A 20,729-nucleotide genomic window follows, 5' to 3' on the forward strand; every position below is an offset into this window, starting at 1 on the left:
CAGATGGAGCAGTAGGAAATAATGTAATGGATGGCATATATATTGGGATTTTTTGGATAGTATGGGAAGCATTCTCTAGACTGATATTCCAAGGGGAACTAACTGCACAAGGGGCTGAACCAATATTTGAAGGAATTTCTATATTAACAGTGCTGGGCCCTAAGCCTTCAAGCTATAATTTCTCAGTTATGAACTCATCTTTCAGAGATAAATCGGTGCTTTTAGGCTTACCTGATCCTAATGCCCCTTTCTGTGATGATTTCTTTGATTTAACAATTTTCTCAGGGTCATGCAATGGTTCAACTGGAGACTTCTGAGGATTTCTTCTAGTATGCCTCACAAAATGAGCTAGAACTTCAACGTGGAGTCACCAAAGGATGGTCTTCCACCAATGGAGTCGCCAGAAAGAAGATTACAACCAATCCTGTGTTCAAACCTTGTCTGTCATCAAATCTTGAAACTATGTCATTCTCCCAGGGAAGCTTGAGCTCCGATTCTCCTCTCCCCGGCAACGGTGCCAATTAATGTTATCACCACAAGAAACTCACCTAGGTTGTAACTCAGTGATGCTCAGGAACATTATAAATTCAACAATTATGGTTGGATAAGATGATGGATAAATGGAGATATGTTGCACATTTAAGCTAGATAACCACTCCTACTATGATTATCCCCAGACATGGGTGAAGACCCCCAAACTACAAGGCTTTGAACTACCAACTACTCACAGTTTAAGGTAAAGGTGATGATGGAGAAGACTAATTACACCAACAGATGCACATGACCCTCTGAATGGCCAGCTGCAACTAGTTAGAAGATCTGCAGAACTATTGTTTAATACACGGACAAGATGATAGCTCCCTGATAATAAAACAACAACAATTTGCAAGCAATTTCAATGAACCACTAAATTATAATACAGAGGTGGGATGACAGCCCCTCTGATATTAAACATTCACAGCACATCAAATGGATGCAAGCAGGCACAACCTGGAACAAGAAAGAGAAGTGGAAAGTGAACAAATGATAGCAAAAGAAGCTTGTATTAGTTGAAAATCTAGACCAGAAGCTGCAGGTCTCATAGTATTTACAATCTCCATAAGTTAAAGGCAAAAACAAAAACTCTCATTCATCAAACACTCATCAACCTTGTTACATCTGTTTTTTCAGTATATATGGTGTTACATTACAAAATATCTTTGCTACCCATGCGTGGGGGAGACAATAAATGGCCACCAACCACATTTACATTCAGAAATGGGCCTCTGATACAACTCTGGCTGTGTTGTAAATTGATTTGACCCTTTTGGTGCTCTGTAGTCCTCCTTTGATCAGGTGGTGTGAAATAACAATGGAACCATAACCATTGAATGCTTTGATCAGATAAGAGGTGTCCTACTTCCTCCTCGGCCATACTGTTGATTAATTTCACGATCCAGATTTAAACAGGAACACAACAAATTATAGAGATAACCATATACACAAAGATGAAGCGGAAATAATACTTCATTTCATTAATCGAAAATACTGAAATATGCTTACAACTAGAAATGGAAATAAACCAGCTAGGGCGATGGCAGCTTATCTCTGAGAAGAGATGTGGTGGCTACATGCCTCTGAATTGTCTTACAATGAGGCTCTAAGGCCTATTTATTGTTGAGAAACAATGGAAAACCCTTAACAATCCAAAACCTAACCCTAGGAGATGAAACGCCAAACGGTGGGCCCCGTTTGGGTAAATTGGTAAATCAACTTCCCGGGGTCGTAACTTTGGCCTACGATCTCCGTTTGATGCGTACAATAGCTCGTTAGAAAGATCTATCCAAGCACTACCACTTTGGGAAGGGAAACCTCAGTCCATGGACCCATGTTGCCCCCAGATTTCCCAAAAAACGTCGTTTAGGGCCTCAGAACGGCTCCAGAAGTTCAGGACCCGAAAAACTGCTAAAAATAGTAAGTTGTACTACAATTAAGGAAACTGAAAATGCTGAGAGAAATAGTGGTGGGGGTCCAGGTGGACTTGGCAGGTGGCCACCAATATCCACCTGGATCATTCCTCCCCGCTTAGGAAGCAATGGTCCCCATTGCGTTGAGTTCCTCCATGAGATGAGGAAACTTTTGTTGAACTTGTTCCCTGGTGAGTCACTTGCCCTGCTGAAGGAGTTGGCCTGCTTTGACAACTCGATACAGTTGGATATTCTGTTGGCAAGTGTTCTTGATCTGTGTGTCCATGATCTGATCAGTTGCAGCTTGTTCCATGCAATCTGGATTTAATTCTGTGGGTTTGAGCTGTTTTGCAATGTCGGATGTGTCTAGCAATGGTGGAAAGTATGGCCGAAGGCGGTCCACATTGAAGACTGGGTGTAGGCCAAGGAATGGGGGAATGCTGAGCTCAAATGCATTGTCTCCCATAGCCTTAGTAATGGTGTAAGGACCATATCGGAGTGGTCTCAACTTCCGATAGGCTCCAGTAAGGCGTTCCTTTTGCAAATGCAACCAGACTTTGTCGCCCACCTGAAACTTGTGTGGCACCCGATGTTGATCATGTCGCTGCTTGTACTTGGCAATTTGATTTCTCAAGAATGCCATGGAACTACTAGCGAATATGTTGGATGTGCTCAATGAAGCTGGTGGCCTTATTTATTTCAGACTAGACATGAGCTGAATTTATGTGAGTAGCTGCAAGTGGCATGGACACATCAATGGGGCATAGTGGTTGGAATCCCAAACCCACCTGAAAAGGGCTATGGCCAGTGGAGCTGTGAAGAGCTTGGTTGTAGCTGTGCTGAACATAGGGGAGGCTCTCGTCCCATGTGCGTGGATGCTTTGAGTTATACATGTACAGAATGTGCACAATCATCCTATTGACAACCTCTGTCTGGCCATTAGTTTGAGGATGGAAGGATGTGGACTTTGTGAGTTTGGTGTCCAGCATTGACTAGAGACTGGACCAAAATGTGCTGAGAAACCGACTGTCCCGATCTAAGATGATAGACTAGGGGATCCCAAAGTGCACCCACACTCATTTAAAGAAGAGTTTAGCAGTGGCTTCTGCTATGATATTCTTCTTGCAGGCCGCCATAATGGCCATCTTCGAGAACCAGTCGACGACCACAAAAACATAGTCATTTCCATGCTTAGTGGAAGGAATGATTGACATGTAATCCATGGAGATGAATTCCCAAGGTCGACTAGGGGTAGGCAACGGGGTATAGAGGCCGTGCTTCTTAATGGTCGGTTTGGCAATGGCACAGGCAGTACATGATCTGATGTACTTCCCAACATCCTATCGAAAATTCGGCCAATAGAAATAATTTTGCAGTACTGCCACTATTTTCTCGACCACGAAATGCCCAGCAGTCCGACTGTAGTGTTCTTCCCAAATCATCTTGGCACGCTCGCTTGACGGAACACAAAGGTGATCCAAGTGGCATAACAGGGCATCCTGGAGGTGAAAATCTGGAACATCCCGACCCTCCAAGAGTGTCTGGTATGTGTGGCCAAATTCCGGGTCTCTTTTGTAGAGAAGTGGCCAATCAGAAGTCTCGTGCCCACAAGAGTTGAGCACGGTGGTTAACGCCATGATCGGTGGTCGACTGAGGCAATCTGTAACATTATTGGTGCTGCCCTTCTTATACTTGATATTCAAGTGGAACTGTTGCAGGTATGTAGACCACTTCTGATGGCGATCATTCTACAATTTCCGTTGAGTATGTATGAATTGCAGGGGTCGGTGGTCTGTGTGGATGACCGTTTCCTTCCCCAAAATGTAATGCTTCCATTGTCGGCAAGCCTGTACAATGGAATACATTTCTTTATCATAAGTGGGTTACTTCCAGACTGTGTCTGAAAGTGTTTCACTGTGATATGCCACTGGATGTCCATGTTGAGTAAGGACTGCCCCAATAGCATAGTTAGAGGCATCTGTCTCGACCTCAAATGGTTGTTGTAAATCTGGTAACGCGAGCACTGGTGCCGTGTAGAGGTGATCCTTCAACTCCACGAATGCCTTCTGTTGTGATTCAGACCAAAATAATTTTTCTTTCGCCCCTCCCTTGGTGACTTGACTCAAGGGCCAAGTAATATGAGAAAACCCCAACACGAACCTGCGGTAGAAGTTGGCAAGACCTAGAAAGCTGCGGAGCTCTGTTAGAGTGGTTGGAGAGGGCCAATCCCGAATGACTTGGATCTTGGCTAGATCGACATGCACCCCTGTTCATCAATGATGTATCCCAGATACTGAACTTGGGTCATGCCAAAAGTTCATTTCTCCAAATTGGCACATAGCTTGTGTTGTTGCAGTGTTTGGAGAACCTGTCCGATGTGGTGGAGGTGCTCTTCCCAACTCTGGTTGAAGATCAGAATGTCATCCAAGTATACTACTACAAAGGAGTTGGTGAATGGCCACAAGATGTCATCCATTAGCCTCATGAAGGTTGCAGGAGCATTCGTCAATCCGAAAGGCATAACCAACCATTCCAAAACGCCCTCCTTGGATTTGAAGGCAGTCTTCCACACATCAGAGGGTTCGATTGGTACCTGGTGATATCTTGACTTCAAATTGATCTTGCTGAAATATTTCACCCCCTTTAGTTGGGCCAGGAGGTCATGAATCCGCGGGATCAGATACATATTACGGACAGTGATCTTGTTCAGCACCCGATAGTCAACACAGAGTCTCCACGTCCCATCCTTCTTCTATACCAACACGATCGAGCTCCCACAAGGCGATGAACTCGGACGGATGTGACCTTTTTGCAGGAGCTCCTGAATCTGCCTCTTGATTTCATTGTTCTCCAGAACGGAGCATCGATAAATTGGTCCATTGGGTAGTGGCGCACCTGGGGTCAGATTGATGGAGTGCTTGACCTGACAGTGCAGAGGAACCCCTGCAGGGGAGGTCAATATGTCCTCGTACTCCTCCAAAACCTTGTCCATCTGTAGTTGTCCTAAAGAGGGGCCCCGTCTGGAGGTCGCGGCCACCGTCTTCTTCTTTCCTTGAGGGCGTATCATCAGGAAAATAAATTTCCTGGTTTTGGAAATGATCTTACTGCATTATTTTGCAGTAATCAAAGAGATGGTGATAGGTGGTGCTACCTCTGGTATCTTGTACAACGTATTTCCCAATGTAATAATAACAGCACGGGGCCTTGATTCATACACAGCATGTCGCTTCCACAAGTATGGCTGTCCTAATAATAAATCACAAACTTCAAGGGGAGGAATGTCACACAATAACTCATCTGTGAAGGGCTTGATGTTGTATGGAAGGCGACACTGCTGGCTCACGCGAAGATCTCGTCCTTGGTGAAGCCACCCAATGGTGAATGGTTATGGATGTACTGTGGTCGGTAAGCCCAACCGCTTCACGACCTCTGCCGAAATGAGGTTCTTTTGACTCCCGCTATCAACAATGAACTGTATCGGGGAGCCCTTTACCCACATCTGGGAGTGGAAGAGACACTCCTCCTCCTCTGGATCTTCGGGTTCATTTTTCTGGATCTTGGTGGTAGCAACAGTGACGTTGGGATCTGCATCAATGATCTGCTTACCTTTTTCATTCCCCTTATCGGGTTCTGACTCAGAGTCGGAACATGCATCTGATTCTGAAACATTCAGCTCAGCCACCAGTGACTTCTTGGCCCGACACTCAGTTGTGTTGTGAGTGGAGCTCTTATGGAACTCACACCATTTTCCAGTGTCCTTTTTCGGCTTCGCGGCGCTGTTCTTTGCTTGCAGCTTCGGTGGGTTGTCTTGGGCTGTCCCGCCTTGGCTTTGTCCTTTGTTCTGTGGTTTAGGGGCACCTTTCCCCTTCTTTGGATTCGCAGATCCAAAGTCTCGCTTCTTTTGTTTAAACTTCTGCTCGACCTTGACGGTATATCGGTATGCTGCGCTGAGCGAGGAGATGTTCAGGAATTGTATTTCTTCCTGGATGTACTTGTGCAGGCAGCCACGATATTTGAGCATCAAATGTTGCTTCGAATCCTTGATACCCAACTTTTTGCGAAGGGTATGGAAAAGATTGGTGAACTCTAGCATGTCTTGGTCCCTTCCCTGCCGCAGCGTGGTCCACTTTATGTATTCATCCTCATAGCTTCCGACAGGGTAGTACTGCTCCTTGATGGCATCCCAAAATGAATTCCAGGTGCGTGCAGCTGAAAATAGTGAGCCAGTACTTTCATCTTTCTGTTCGCAGTAGGTTTTCCACCAGTCCTTGACGTGGGGGGCTGCTTTGAGAAGAGCGAAAACAATCTTTTCCCGACTCGAAAATTCATGAACAGAAAAATAACCCTCTAGCAGATTTAACCATTTATCTACGACATCTACGTCTATCTGACCCTCGAATATGGGGATTTCAAAATTAACTTGTACCTTAAAGGGCGTGGCATTTCCAAAGTAGCTGCTAGAAGCTGATGTGTCGCTTCTCGGTAGCCGCTGAAGGATCTGGGAAAAGCTGTCCATCATCGCGTTCCGTTATCGCTCGAGGGCTTCTTCGAGCAAGATTTTGATGGGATCTCCTACCCCCTCGTCCTTCTTCTCATCCACCATGGGAGGCCGTCGGGATTTGCGAGGCTGGTCTTGCAAAGGTTCCACCAGTTCAAGCCCTAACTCCTTATATCCCGACCTTGTTGGGGACATGCAAAGAAAAACAGAGAAAAAGCAGACCGCTCTGATACCACTGATCCGGATTTGAACAAGAACGCAACAAATTACAGAGATAACCATATACACAAAGATGCAGCAGAAATAATACTTCATTTCATTAATGGGAAATACTGAAATATGCTTACAACCAGAAATGGAAATAAACCAGCTAGGGCGATGGCAGCTTATCTCTGAGAAGAGATGTGGTGGTTACATGCCTCTGAACTGTCTTACAATGAGTTTCGAAGGCCTATTTATTGTTGAGAAACAATGGAAAACCCTTCACATTCCAAAACCTAACCCTAGGAGATGAAACACCAAACGGTGGGCCCCGCTTGGGTAAATTGGTACATCAACTTCCCGGGGTCGTAACGTTGACCTACGATCTCCGTTTTACGCGTACAATAGCTCGTTAGAAAGATCTATCCGAGCACTACCACTTTGGGAAGGGACCCATGTTGCCCCCATATTTCCCAAAAAAACGTCGTTTAGGGCCTCAAAATGGCTCCAGAAGTTCAGGACCCGAAAAAATGCTAAAAATAGTAAGTTGTGCTACAATTAAGGAAACTGAAAATGCTGAGAGAAACAATGGTGCGGGTCCAGGTGGACTTGGCAGGTGGCCACCAATATCCACCTGGATCATTTCAACTGCTGAACATTAAAAACAGCTCCATTATGACTGTGTTGCTTTAAAACAGTGAAACGCTGCCCAAACTGTTCATTCCCGCCCATCATTGTTTTAATTTTGACCTTTAAATGGTTCAATCATGGTTCATTCAACTATCGGGTCTTCCTCTTGGGTCGTAATGCATATTTAACAGGCCAATCCTTTGTTTTTTAATATTTGACAAATACACACAAAACTGCTGCAAAACCATGAAGAATGGCTTTGGCGGATTTGAATCATATATATATATTGTTTCTGAATCCTTTCGGAACCGAAACCCATCGCAATCGCACCATCCCAGGCATCCTTTGTATTTTCTTATAGTTCCTTATATACAAAAAATGTGCCCAAAACCATTGAAAATGGCCTAAGCGCGGACTCAAAATTTTAAGTGAAATGATTCATAAACTATCAGGTCTGACCCATCGGGTCCGAACTCCATCGCAATCGGCATTTGCCAAAGGCTTCCTTTATATTTTCTTTATACAAAGAAAATACATAAAAAACATTAAAAACGCGAAGGGCGCGGACCTGAAATTTTATAAAATGGAGTGTTGTATAGCCATCGAGTCCGGCCCATCGCATCGCAACATAACTCATGTTAATGCCCCGCCCCTTTGTAATCGCCGATAGCGATACGCCGATAGCGATATCGGCGATCACTCATCGCACAGTAATAAAGCCCTCTTGTAAGTTCTCCATTGTGATACGCTGATAGCGATATCGACAATCACTCATTGGCGATGTCTCATGTCATTGCCGCTGCCTCCCTCGACTTGTGATATGCTGACGGGATCTGGACCGTTGATCGGTCAGATCCAACGGCTGAGATGAATTCAGATCTTTAAGCCTGTAATTTTGATTTTGCATGGTTTTTGGAGTATTTTCGCCTCCCGATAGTGTATTTCCGCCCTCCAAAGGGCTTTCCTCTTGCAGCGTTTTTGATCGGTGGAAGGCTTTTAGCCAACATTTGAGGATTTCAACAGCAACAATGGATCCTTTGGCATAATTATAAGTGTATTTGCAGCCTTTGAGAGCATTTTGAATCCATTTTTGATCCTTTTGCATAGCAAAGCTAACAGAGTCTAAAAATATATTATAAAGGAATAACATGACTCTATAACTCAACTATGTGAGTTTGACCTTCCTATCACCAATGACTCATACATAAATCAATCCCCCAATCAAGTGGGGATATACCAAATTTGACTTATCCACCCAACCAAGTGGGGATATACCAACTGTTTATACATGACAGAAATACAACAAATATTACATCATCCATCCCATGTAAAGTGGGGATACAAATTACATCATTTGTCCAATAGGACTCATTCAAATGTATGAGAAGTCATATCACACCCTCGAATTTTACATGACTTAAGCAACAAATGGTATAAATATATGAAGCCATAGATGGACTCAGTAACCATAATTCCAACAATGCAGAATTCGTTGAAGGCTAATTCTCCCCCTAAACTTGTGCTACCTGTGCATTGTTAACAAGTCATTAATCAAGGCATCTTTGTCAGTAAAAAAAATAATAATGAAAAAAGCATATCTTTAGACTGTAATCATCAACATTAGACAAAGCACACATATTAGAGTCTGACCCATTGTTTTTCCTGTCAGAAAATCATATACGCTTCTTCGTCCACAGAAATCTGCATGTATACGTGAGTATACTTCATGAAAACTCTGTATAATAACCTTCCTTTAAAAAAACTAGATTTAATAGCAGGATGATGCAGCAAATACTCCCAGCTTTTCTCTGAGATATTCAAATGTCTCTTTGGGCAGTGGTTTAGTGAATATATCAACAACCTATTCTTTGGAGGGAACATACTCCAATTTGACCTTTTGTTCATGCACTTGTTCTCGTAGAGAATGGCACTTGATGGGTATGTGATTGGTCTTGGAGTGCATGACTGGATTCATTGAAATATTGATGGCACTTGTATTATCACATAGGATGGAGATGGGTGGAGTACATGTGATATGAATGTCTTGCATAGTTTGCATCATCCAAAGTAGTTGTGTGCAGTAAGATGCAACAGCCACATATTCTGCTTCAACTATAGATCAAGAAATTGAACTTTGTTTTTTGTTGAACCAAGACACTAACCTGGAACCAATATAGAATGTACCACTGTGGAGTACTGAAGAAGGTATGCCTTTATTGACTATTTTGTCATCTTTTCTTTAGAACTCGTAACATCTTTGCATCATGAACTAGGTAGATAATGGGAAATCATAACAAATCTATAAGATTTATATGCAACATGAAAACGCTAATAATTGCCATTTCTTATGCAGGAAAAGGGAAAAACTAAAGATTTCCGCTCCAAAGAGAAAGACAGGGCCAAGCTAACTGCTGTCCCTTTGGCGGGGAACCATATGCAAACAAGACAATCTAAATTAAAACATCTCAGCCAAGGTAAGGAAAAGGAGATATCGACATGGCACAAGAAAACAACCAGATAACTGAGGATTAACAGCTTGGTGAATCTTTAATTGTTTTCACATCCTTGATATCTCCACTTTAGCTGTTATAAGTAGGGGTAGCACTGCTAGCCTAGGGGGGAAACTGCTAATCTTTATGTAACTTTTCTCTATATTTGAAACTTTGATCATCGACTCTCGTTGATAAGTGATCCACTTTAACTCTATTTTAATGCTTTAATATAAATCTGGTTCTTGTTCCATCTTTGATCCTAGAATAATTTCAAGCGGTGTGTCCCTGGAGGCTAAGGGCCGGCCCTAGTGGAACACTTGCTCCTGTATCATTATGTTTAGTTCGTGTGTGGTTTTTGTTATCAGCTTTGATCGGTAATCTGGTGTGTTTCGTTATTTTATATCACATCTCTGTTATATTTACAATATCGTTCTCTGAAACAGGGAAGTTGTATTGTTCATTTTGACCTTATAACATATTGTTGTTCCTTTAAGTCATTAATGTAACATTACTGTTCTTTACAACATGCTATTGCTGTTCAATTGCAGAGTAACCGAGCTGTACTATTCTTAAGTTGGTATTACTGTATTCATCTATGGTTTATACTTCATTACGATTGTTGTTTAATTGACATTGTTGTTCCATTATGAATTGCGATCGTTATCCTTTTTAACTGAGATCAATATTCGTGGTATCAGACTCAGATTACTATTTCTCTTAATATCTTCGTGTGTTGTGTGTGTTATTTATTTCGGTACTGTATGTTCACAATTGTCTCTAAGCGCTGTTCTATATTTCATTGGTAATTGGTTGCTATTCCATTTCTATTTGTTGTGTGATTTATCCTTTAAGTAATGGTTTCCATCTTATTTCTGTAGGATAAGATTACTGCACTTGTTCTTGTAGCTTAAGTTGTTGTTGTTCATCAGACTTAGTTGCTGTTACATTTCTTAGTTACTATTCCATTTCTTGTTATCTGCGTTATTGTCGCTTTGGTGTGCAGAACGATCTGAAACTGTAGTGGGCGTTGGCATTTGTTGTGGTCCCCATATTGAAGATTTGTTCCTTGATTACCTTTAGTTACATCATTTTCCAAAGCGAAGATTTATTGTTACTGGACTGTTGACTAATAAATTGCTTAGTTTTCCGAGTGCATGATTTAGTTTTCAAAGTATTTTGCTGTAAGTAGATCTTGTTTCAAGCATCCGTTTACTCTTGTATTTTATTGAGCTATACTAATAGCATTACTCTAACAAATGACCACCTCAAAATTAGTACACTCTTTGAGATAAAAAATCATTCCTGGATTGACAAGTTAATGTGAGGTAATTAGAGGTGAAAAAGACCCTTTTTACGGCTCGACAACCACCACTAGTTCTTTTTCTATCATCAACACTTCCTTCCCAATTTGCATCTGTATATGCATGAAGAGTAAGATCTGCATCTCTAGGATACCATAATCCAAAGTCCTGAGTTCCTTGAAGATATTTGAAAATTCTTTTGACTACCTTAAGGTGTGATTCCTTTGGATTTTCTTAGAATCTTCCAACTATTCTTACTGCATGCATGATGTCAGGTCGGGTACCTATTAGATAAAGCAGACTTCCAATCATGGATCTGTAAGTTAGTTGATGTACTGCTATTGATTCATGATTTTAGCTTTGACTGCATCTTGTTACCGTTGGAGTACATACAAGTTTAGAATCTTCCATTCCGTACCTTTTCAAGATCTTCTTGAGATATTTTATTTGTGAAAGAAAAATAAATTCTTTAGTTTGCTGAACTTGTAGACCAAGACAATAGGTAACTTCAACAAGCAAGGACATTTCAAATTCTTGCTGCATTACTTAAGCAAAATAATGACTCATGGATTCTTCATTGATACCAAAAATGATGTCATCAACATAAACAATAATAATTATCAATTTTATTATTTTCAATATTTCTATATAAATTGCTATCTGCAGAACCTTTTGTAAAACCATGTTGGTGTAGATTTTGGTCAAGATGGTAATACCAAGCCCTTGGAGGCTATTTCAAACCATAGAGAGCCTTTTTGTGTCTGCATACAAGTTTTTCATCATTTCCAAGAATGAATCCTTCTAGACGTTCAGTATAAACTTATTCCTATAAATCTCCATTAAGGAAGGATGATTTTTACATCCATTTGGTATACTTTGAATTTCTGAAAATTGAAAAGAGCAAGAAACATTATTATGGCTTCAAGTTTGGCAACAGGTACAAAAGTTTCTTCAAAATCTATACCTTCTTATTGAGAATAGCCTTCACAAACAAGTCTAGCCTTGCTTCTAATGACTTCTCCATTTTCATTCAGCTTGTTCTTGAATATCCATTTAGTTTCTATAATATTTTTATCATGAAGTCTAGGAACTGATTCCCAAGTGTCATTTTTTTTTAGTTTTCTCAAGTTCTTCATCCATGGCCTTGACCCAAAATTCATCTTTGCATGCTTCGTTTACATTTTTAGGTGCGGTGGAGGATAGTAATGCTAGATAGCTTGAGGTCCCTATAATAGTTCTTGTCTATACACCAGCCTCCCTTTATCCTAAAATTTGAGTTTCTGGATGATTTTACTGAACATACGTGGACGAAGTCTTTTCTTCTACCAATATATCTACTTTTGGTGCTTCATTGGTTTCTTCTTCAAAATAATTTTTATTTGATGTGGGAAAGTAATCCCCGTGTTCCTCATTGTCATAATATTCTATTGATTTTATCTATTTTGGAGTTCTGCATACTTTATCAACTACAACATCAATGCTTTCAACAATTTTACAGAGTCTTTTATTATAACATTTATATCCTTTACTTTTGGAAGAATAACAAAGAAGAATCACTTCATCTACTCTGGGTTCAAACTTACCAAGTTTTTCATTAGTGCTTTTGATAAAACATTTTCTTTCAAAAGCTTTAAATTAATTTACAGTAGATGTCTTACCATACCAAAGTTCATGTGGAGTTTGAGTGCTATTTACCTGAACATTTTCTTTGTTGAGAATAGTCATGGCAGCGAATGCGGCTTCACCCGAGAAGGTTGCAGGAGTTCCATATTCATATAGCATGGCTCGAGCCATTTTTTGAACTGTTGTGTTCATCCTTTCTACTACACCATTTTGTTGAGGTGTTCTTGCAATGGATAGTTCCCTTTTTATTCCATGTTGTTCATAGAAGTCAAATAATTCATCCAATATAAATTCCCCTCCTCGATCAGATCTAAGGCATTTTATTTTTCGATTCGATTCATTTTCAACCAAATCTTTGAAGGCTTGGAAATTTTCAAATGCTTCATCTTTATGCTTTATAAGACCTATCCAACACATTTAGGAAAAATAATCAATGAAAAAAATAAAGTATTCTTCTCCATGAGGTGACTTTTTACTTGTTGGTCCACATAAATAAGTATGGATAAGTTCAAGGGCTTACTAGCTAACCCTTCTTTTTCCATGAAGTGAACTCTAGCTTTCTTACAGATTTGACATGGTTTGCATATTTTATTTTCTTGGATTTTGATATCTGGAAGATCACAAACAACCTTAAATTTGCATGTTTTCTTTATTTGAGAAAAGATTAGATGTGCCAATCTTCTATGCCACAACTAGTTTTCATCCTTTTTTCTTAGATATCACTGTTGTTGTCCTCCTTTGAGTATGTATAAGTTGTTTGGAGTTCTTGTACCTTTGATCATAATCTTTACTATATCAAGCTCACAAACAACACCTTTGTTTGATCGAAACACCACTTCGTTTTCTTGATCACACATTTGACTGACACTCAACAGGTTATGCTTTAAACCATCTACATACATAACATTTCCATCTTTAACCTATTCTTTCTAGAAAACATAACCTTTACCTTTTATGATAGTTGGAGTTGTTAGGATATTCCGACACATAGGATATAGTTAAGTTCAACTTGGTCTAGCATAGAGTTAGGTTTGAGTTAGGTAAAGTGTGTTTGTTTACCGTTGTACATTTTGTAACTTACAATCCGACGGTCACGATATGTAGTGATCCGACGGTTCACTCTCACCTCGGTATTACCGACACTTGATCCGTGGCTTGACACCCGATTGGTCCATGAGTTCTATTTAAAGCGCATGGAGGGTCATTGTTCGGGTAATCCGTGCATGAGAGAAGCTTATGTAAATTTTCATTCTTTGATTAATAAATTGCCTGTAGTACCCATGTTGGGACAGGCCGTGGACTGTTTCCCTCCTTGCACTCTGAGGGTTTTAACCACGTCAAAAGTACTGGTGTATTGATTTGAGATCTGGTTGTGAGCGGTGTCCTTTTGGTATTCTTTCTGTGGAACTTACCCTGTAAATTCCTACATGGTATCGGAGCTATTTGAGGGCCGCGTCCGTTGGTGATCCAAATCTGAAGCCGGTAGAACTGCATGCAGCTGTCGTTTCCTAGATCTGTTGTTTCTGACTGCTTTCAGGCCGAGAGGACTGCTCTGTTGCGTTCGGAGCATCTGTTCCAGTGAGGAACCCCTTTCGTTTCATGCGAAAAGGTTTCCGGTAGCCCTAGCTGCGTCATTTTTTAGATCGGGAGGTATCTTATTTCGGTCTCAGTTTATTTAGCCTTTTTTTTAGCGGATCTATACCTTTCATTTCTACGTATGCTCTTTGCCCTGCGACTTTGTGCGATCTGGGCAAATCAGAAACAGAAAGGAAGGATTTTTTCTCATGCGTATGCTCTTTTCCCTGCACCTTAGTGTGATCTCGGAAAATCAGAAACATTGAGAAAAATATTTAGTTTTTCGGCTAAAGCTAACCTTGAGATTTTTTTTAAAAATTTCTAGTTTTTTGGCTAAAGCTAACTTCGAGCCGCAAGGTTCGTTTTTCTTTGCATATTTGTGTTGGGTTTTGTGTTTTGTGTTTTGTAGGGAAAAAGAGCTTTCTCAAGGCAAGCACGCAAATCGAGGCCCCCCCCCCCCCCCCCTCTCTCTCTCTCTCTCTCTCTCTCTCTCTCTCTCTCAAATTTTTTGTATAGATCAATTGGTTCAAAGCTATTTTTAGAGAGTAGAGGTCTTGGGTTCAAGTCTCCATTTTGTGGGGGCGGATTTTTTCATTCCCGCACATTCGCGCACTTTGCCGGCAACGTCAACAAGTTTTTTTCAAAAAGCCATAACTTCTTCATCCGGAAGCCTTTTTCAGAGCCGTTTTTTTTAAAACCGCCTATTTTTTCGAGATCTATCCTTTGGTACACTTACTTTCAGCATCTTCAGCTTCGGTTTTTAAAAAAAAATGGAAAGTCCATGCCAAGTCATTCTTGACAGCACTAACTACTTCCAATGGGTAGAATACATGGAAGATTTACTTAGAAGTAAAGGTCTCTTCAGAATAGCCACAAACCAAGAAAAGAAACCCAAAGATGAAGACAAGGTGGTAAAATGGGAAAATAGACAAGATCAAGCACGTGGTTTGATAGGGATGTCTATTTCTCCTGATCTTAGATTCCACATTGCAGGACTTGAGACTCCTCATGAAGCATTAGAAAAACTTGCTAAAGTTTTTGGGATTAAAAATGAAATTAGATCCCATCAACTTGAAAATGAGCTGCTTACTTTGGATCCTAATAATTTTTCTTGCATTGAAGATTTCTTGTCAAAATTCAAGACCCTTAGATATCTCTTGGAAGGTGTTAAAGTTAAGAAAGATGATGGTAACCTTATTTATTCCATCCTTACTAAGTTGGGACCAGCCTACTCTGTATTTGTTTCCACTTTCCATTCTACAAGGGAAGCTTTCATTTGTCAAGGACAAGAATACAAGGCCCCTTCCTTTGACTCCTTTTGTGATTCCTTAATAAGAGAACAAGAAAAACTCTTACACCTTGGTCTTCTTAATCTTGGAAACTCTTCCACAAAAGCGTTAGCCGCCCAGCAGCACCCAAATTCAAAGAATCCTAAGAAGTCATATCCTCAAAACAATGGTCCTAAACCATCTCAGCCTCAAAATGAAAGATCATTTCAGCAAAATGATAAGCCCAATAAAAACAAATGGAAGAAGACTGATAGACATTGTAACTTTTGTAATCGAGATGGCCACTTAGAATCTAAATGCTTTAAGAAGATGGAAGCCTTGGAAGCCGCAATGAAGAAACATAACATCCATCTGGAGCCTACTTCAACTTCAACTTCCGGAACGGCATTTTCTGCATGTCATCGTCAATCATCTCAGTCTGGTTATGCATTAAATGTATCTTCTTCTTCTTCTCATTCTCATGAGTGGCTCATTGATTCTGGAGCCTCTTGTCACATGGCCAAAAACCAAGCCATGTTTTCTTCTTTAAATGATTGTAACACCAAAAATATATATGTTGGTGATGATAGATCTCTTAATGTTGTAGGGACTGGAACTGTTCATCTAGACAATGGTCAGTTCAATGATGTATTATGTGTTCCAAACTTATCCTGCAACCTTCTATCTGTCTATCAGATAACTCATTCAGGTGAAGGTAAAATTGTTGAATTTTCACCTCATGATGTTGTAATCAAGGATCTAAAAGATCCTAAACAGATTCTAGCTACTGGTCTTGCTGATGATTCCAAAAGGTTGTATAAGTTTCACAACTTTGGGTCATCCCATCTTCCCTCAGTGTTTGTTGCTCATAATGATGAAGTGAGCAAACTTTGGCATGAGCGGTTTGGTCACTTAAACTATCGCTCCCTTCAGCATCTATGTAAAGAAAATATGGTGACAGGTCTTCCTATGGTATCTTGCAAAGATGGTGTTTGTTCCGGATGTGTACTCGGAAAACATCATCGGGACAGTTTTGACAAACGTGCCTCTTGGCACGCCTCAGCCCCTTTACAGCTTGTGCACAGTGATTTATGTGGTCCTCTTCCTGTTGCTTCATTCTCTGGCTGCAAGTACTTCTTAACTTTCATTGATGATTTCTCTAGACGCACTTGGGTATACTTCTTAAAACTCAAGAGCGAAGTATTTAGCACTTTTTTGGCCTTCAAAGCATTTGTTGAAAAACAATCTGGACATCAAATTCTTAAGCTAAGAACTGATAATGGTGGAGAATATGTTAAAAACGCATTCATCAACTTTTGCACCGAAAATGGAATTCAAATGCAACATACTGTTCCATACACTCCACAACAAAATGGTGTAGCTGAAAGGAAAAATCGCACCTTAAAGGAAATGGCTAATTGTATGCTGCAATCTAAAGGACTCAGTCTTAGTTTTTGGGCCGAAGCAATTAATTGTGCAAATTATATAATCAATCGCACTCCTACTAAGGTTCTAGAGAATATCACTCCAGAAGAAGCTTGGAGTTCCATTAAACCAGATGTAAGTCACTTTCGTGTGTTTGGAAGTGAAGCATGGGCCCATATTCCAGATGAAAAGCATAAAGCTTTAGAACCTAAGAGTGAGAAATGTACTTTTGTTGGATATTCTGAAGATGTAAAAGGTTATAGACTTATTCCATTTAAGTCCAAAAATGTTATCATTAGAAGAGATGTAAAATTTGATGAAAATAAATCGGCCTGCGAGCCTAGTCCGGCGGATGTGCCACCTCTTCCTATCTCTTCTATCTTTGAAAACATTTCTTCTTCTGATGATGAAAGCGAGGATGATAATCCTCCCCCACCTTCTCAGGATCCTCAACTTCCAAGATGGGTCCGTGCTACTCGGGATGCAGCAGGTGATCTTGCCGGTGATCCTACAGATCAGCGACGTACACGTTCTCAGTTTGAAAGAGCCTCTTCTTTACTGGCTCAAGCTCCAGTAAATCATGATCCTGACACTTTTGCAGAAGCTTCAGGCCATCCACATTGGGAAGCAGCTATGAATGAAGAATATCATTCATTGATGACAAATGATACATGGGATCTTGTTCCTCTACCAAAGGGACGCAAACTTGTTAGATGCAAATGGGTTTACAGAACCAAGTATGGACCAGATGGGAAAGTTGATAAACATAAAGCTCGTCTAGTTGCTAAGGGCTTTTCACAGGTTGAAGGCATTGACTACACTGAAACCTTCTCTCCAGTTGCCAAAATGAACTCTATCCGCCTTGTTCTTTCCCTTGCTGCCTCTTTAAAATGGGAAGTCCATCAAATGGATGTTAAATCTGCCTTCTTGCATGGGGACTTGCAGGAAGAAATCTATATGGAACAACCCATTGGCTTCATACAAACAGACTCCAGCCTCGTTTGTCGACTTAAGAAATCCCTTTATGGCCTCAAGCAAGCTCCTCGGGCTTGGTATGCCAAAATGGATAGCTTTCTTTTAGAATCTGGCTTTTCTAGGTGTCATTCTGACAATACTGTCTACACCAAGAAAGTGGGCAACTCTCTTATCATCCTTGTTCTTTATGTTGATGATCTTATTCTTACTGGTAGTGATCCCAACCTTATAAACCATGTGAAGTCCAGCCTTAAAAAGAAATTTGAAATGACAGACTTAGGACACTTACACTATTTTCTCGGTCTTCAAGTCTTGCAATCCCAAGAAGGTATTTTCCTTTCCCAGTCCAAGTATGCTTGTGATATTCTTCGTCATTTTCACATGGAAGACTGTAAGCCAGCCCCTTCTCCCTTTCAGTCTGGAGTCAAACTTTCAGTCTCTTGTACTTCTCCTGAAGTTGATGCTACCTTATACCGTCAACTTGTCGGAAAACTCTTGTATTTAACCCATACTCGTCCTGATCTTTCCTTTGATGTTGGCCTTGTTGCTCGTTTTATGCAAAACCCCCGTGAAAGTCATTGGAAAGCAGCTAAAAGAATACTTCGTTATGTTCGAGGTACAATACAGTTTGGGATTCATTACAGTGCCAAAGCAGCTCCTCTGTTAGTTGGTTTCACTGATTCTGATTGGGCTGGTGACCTTGATGATCGGAAGTCTACTGCCGGTTATGTCTTCACTCTTGGTTCAGGACCTATTACATGGGCTTGTAAGAAACAGGCTGCCATTTCTCTTTCGTCAGCAGAAGCAGAGTATCGTGGTGCCGTGGAAGCTAGTAAGGAAGCCTTGTGGCTTCGTCAGATCCTATCAGAGTTTGGCTTTGAGCAGCAGCATCCAACCACACTTTGGTGTGATAATCAAAGTGCCATTCAGCTATGCAAAGATCCAGTCCAGCATCAGCGCAGCAAACACATTGAACTACACATGCACTTCATCAGAAAGCTCATTCATGACCATGTTCTTGAAGTGCAATATTGTCCAACGGATGATCAGGTTGCAGACATCTTCACAAAGGCTCTCACAGAGGCGAAGTTCACTAAACTTCGATATATGCTTGGAGTTCAGGAAGTTGTCACTAAGGGGGGATAGGCTCTAGTGCCTCCTTCCTTCTCCTATTGTGTCATATTTGTAAATCCTTCAATCCTATCCCAAGTTGTTCTTAAGGGGGGATGTTAGGATATTCCGACACATAGGATATAGTTAAGTTCAACTTGGTCTAGCATAGAGTTAGGTTAGAGTTAGGTAAAGTGTGTTTCTTTACCGTTGTACATTTTGTAACTTACAATCTGACGGTCATGATATGTAGTGATCCGACGGTTCACTCTCACCTCGGTATTACCGACACTTGATCCGTGGCTTGACACCCGATTGGTCCATGAGTTCTATTTAAAGCGCATGGAGGGTCATTGTTCGGGTAATCCGTGCATGAGAGAAGCTTATGTAAATTTTCATTCTTTGATTAATAAATTGCCTGTAGTACCCATGTTGGGACAGGCCGTGGACTGTTTCCCTCCTTGCACTCTGAGGGTTTTAACCACGTCAAAAATACTGGTGTATTGATTTGAGATCTGGTTGTGAGCGGTGTCCTTTTGGTATTCTTTCTGTGGAACTTACCCTGTAAATTCCTACAGGAGTGTCATTTCCAAATGAGACATTCTTTTCCTTTTCTAAGGCAATATATGAATGAAGTTTCTCTTTGTCACTTGCCATATGTTTGGAGCATCCACTATCAATGTACCATTAATTTTCTTGTCCTTCTGCATACAAGGATATACCACATTTTTCTGTTTAAGATTCTTTCCTTCTCCATATTTCAGGATTTAATGGTGTTCGCTCCTTTTGAGGTATTTTCCGAAATTTTCTCCTGCATTGAGATTCTTTATGACCGAATTTGGTACAAATTGAGCATTCTATTTCATTTTCAAGAGGAGAAAAGTTATAATAGGAACTTCTCTTTATCCCTATTACATTTCTTTTATTTCGTGCTTCTCTAGTCACGATGGTTTTGTAACCAACACATTGAGTAGCTTCGTGCCCAAAATTATGACATGAAAAACATTGCCCATTAAAGAAATTTCTGCGACTATCGAATCTATTTATCTGTTGATTGTAGTTTCTAATGATATTCATCTTTGGAGAAAATTGAGTATGATTTACCTGAGGTTGGTTGTGAGTTCTATTGATATTCATCCTGGAGAAAATTGAGTATGATTTACTGGGTGGTCAGCTTTATGTCTTTTCTTACTATTTTCATATTGTTCACTGGTCTTTGCTGCATCAAGATAGATTTTGGTCATATTGTCATTTTGTCATATTGTTCACTGGTCTCAGCTATTATTCATATTTGAAAGACTTATATCTTATATATCTTAGGTTTATAGCTATTTGAGAAAATAGATATCAACATTGTTATTAAATAGTAAGTACTTACTTCTCACCTATAAAAAAAGTATCACAAAAAATTATTGATTCTCTTATAATATTATATTATATTATATTCAATAGATTTTTCAATTTTTGAAAATTAAAAAAAACACACGAAAAACTCTACTGGAAAATTCTTTTCATTTATTTATAATATTTTTTTTAATAAAGTTTATGTACGTTCTATCTGAGTCGACTTGCCCAATTTTTTTTCAAAAGAGGCTCAATCTTCATACACGTATTCTATATATATATATATATATATATATATATATATATATATATATATATATAGTTGTTCGAGAGTTATATTT

This window comes from Pinus tabuliformis, chromosome 1_1 (assembly GCF_031772625.1).
Source record: "Pinus tabuliformis cultivar Carrire ecotype Pingquan chromosome 1_1, CPIR1, whole genome shotgun sequence".
Taxonomy (NCBI): Eukaryota; Viridiplantae; Streptophyta; class Pinopsida; order Pinales; family Pinaceae; genus Pinus; species Pinus tabuliformis.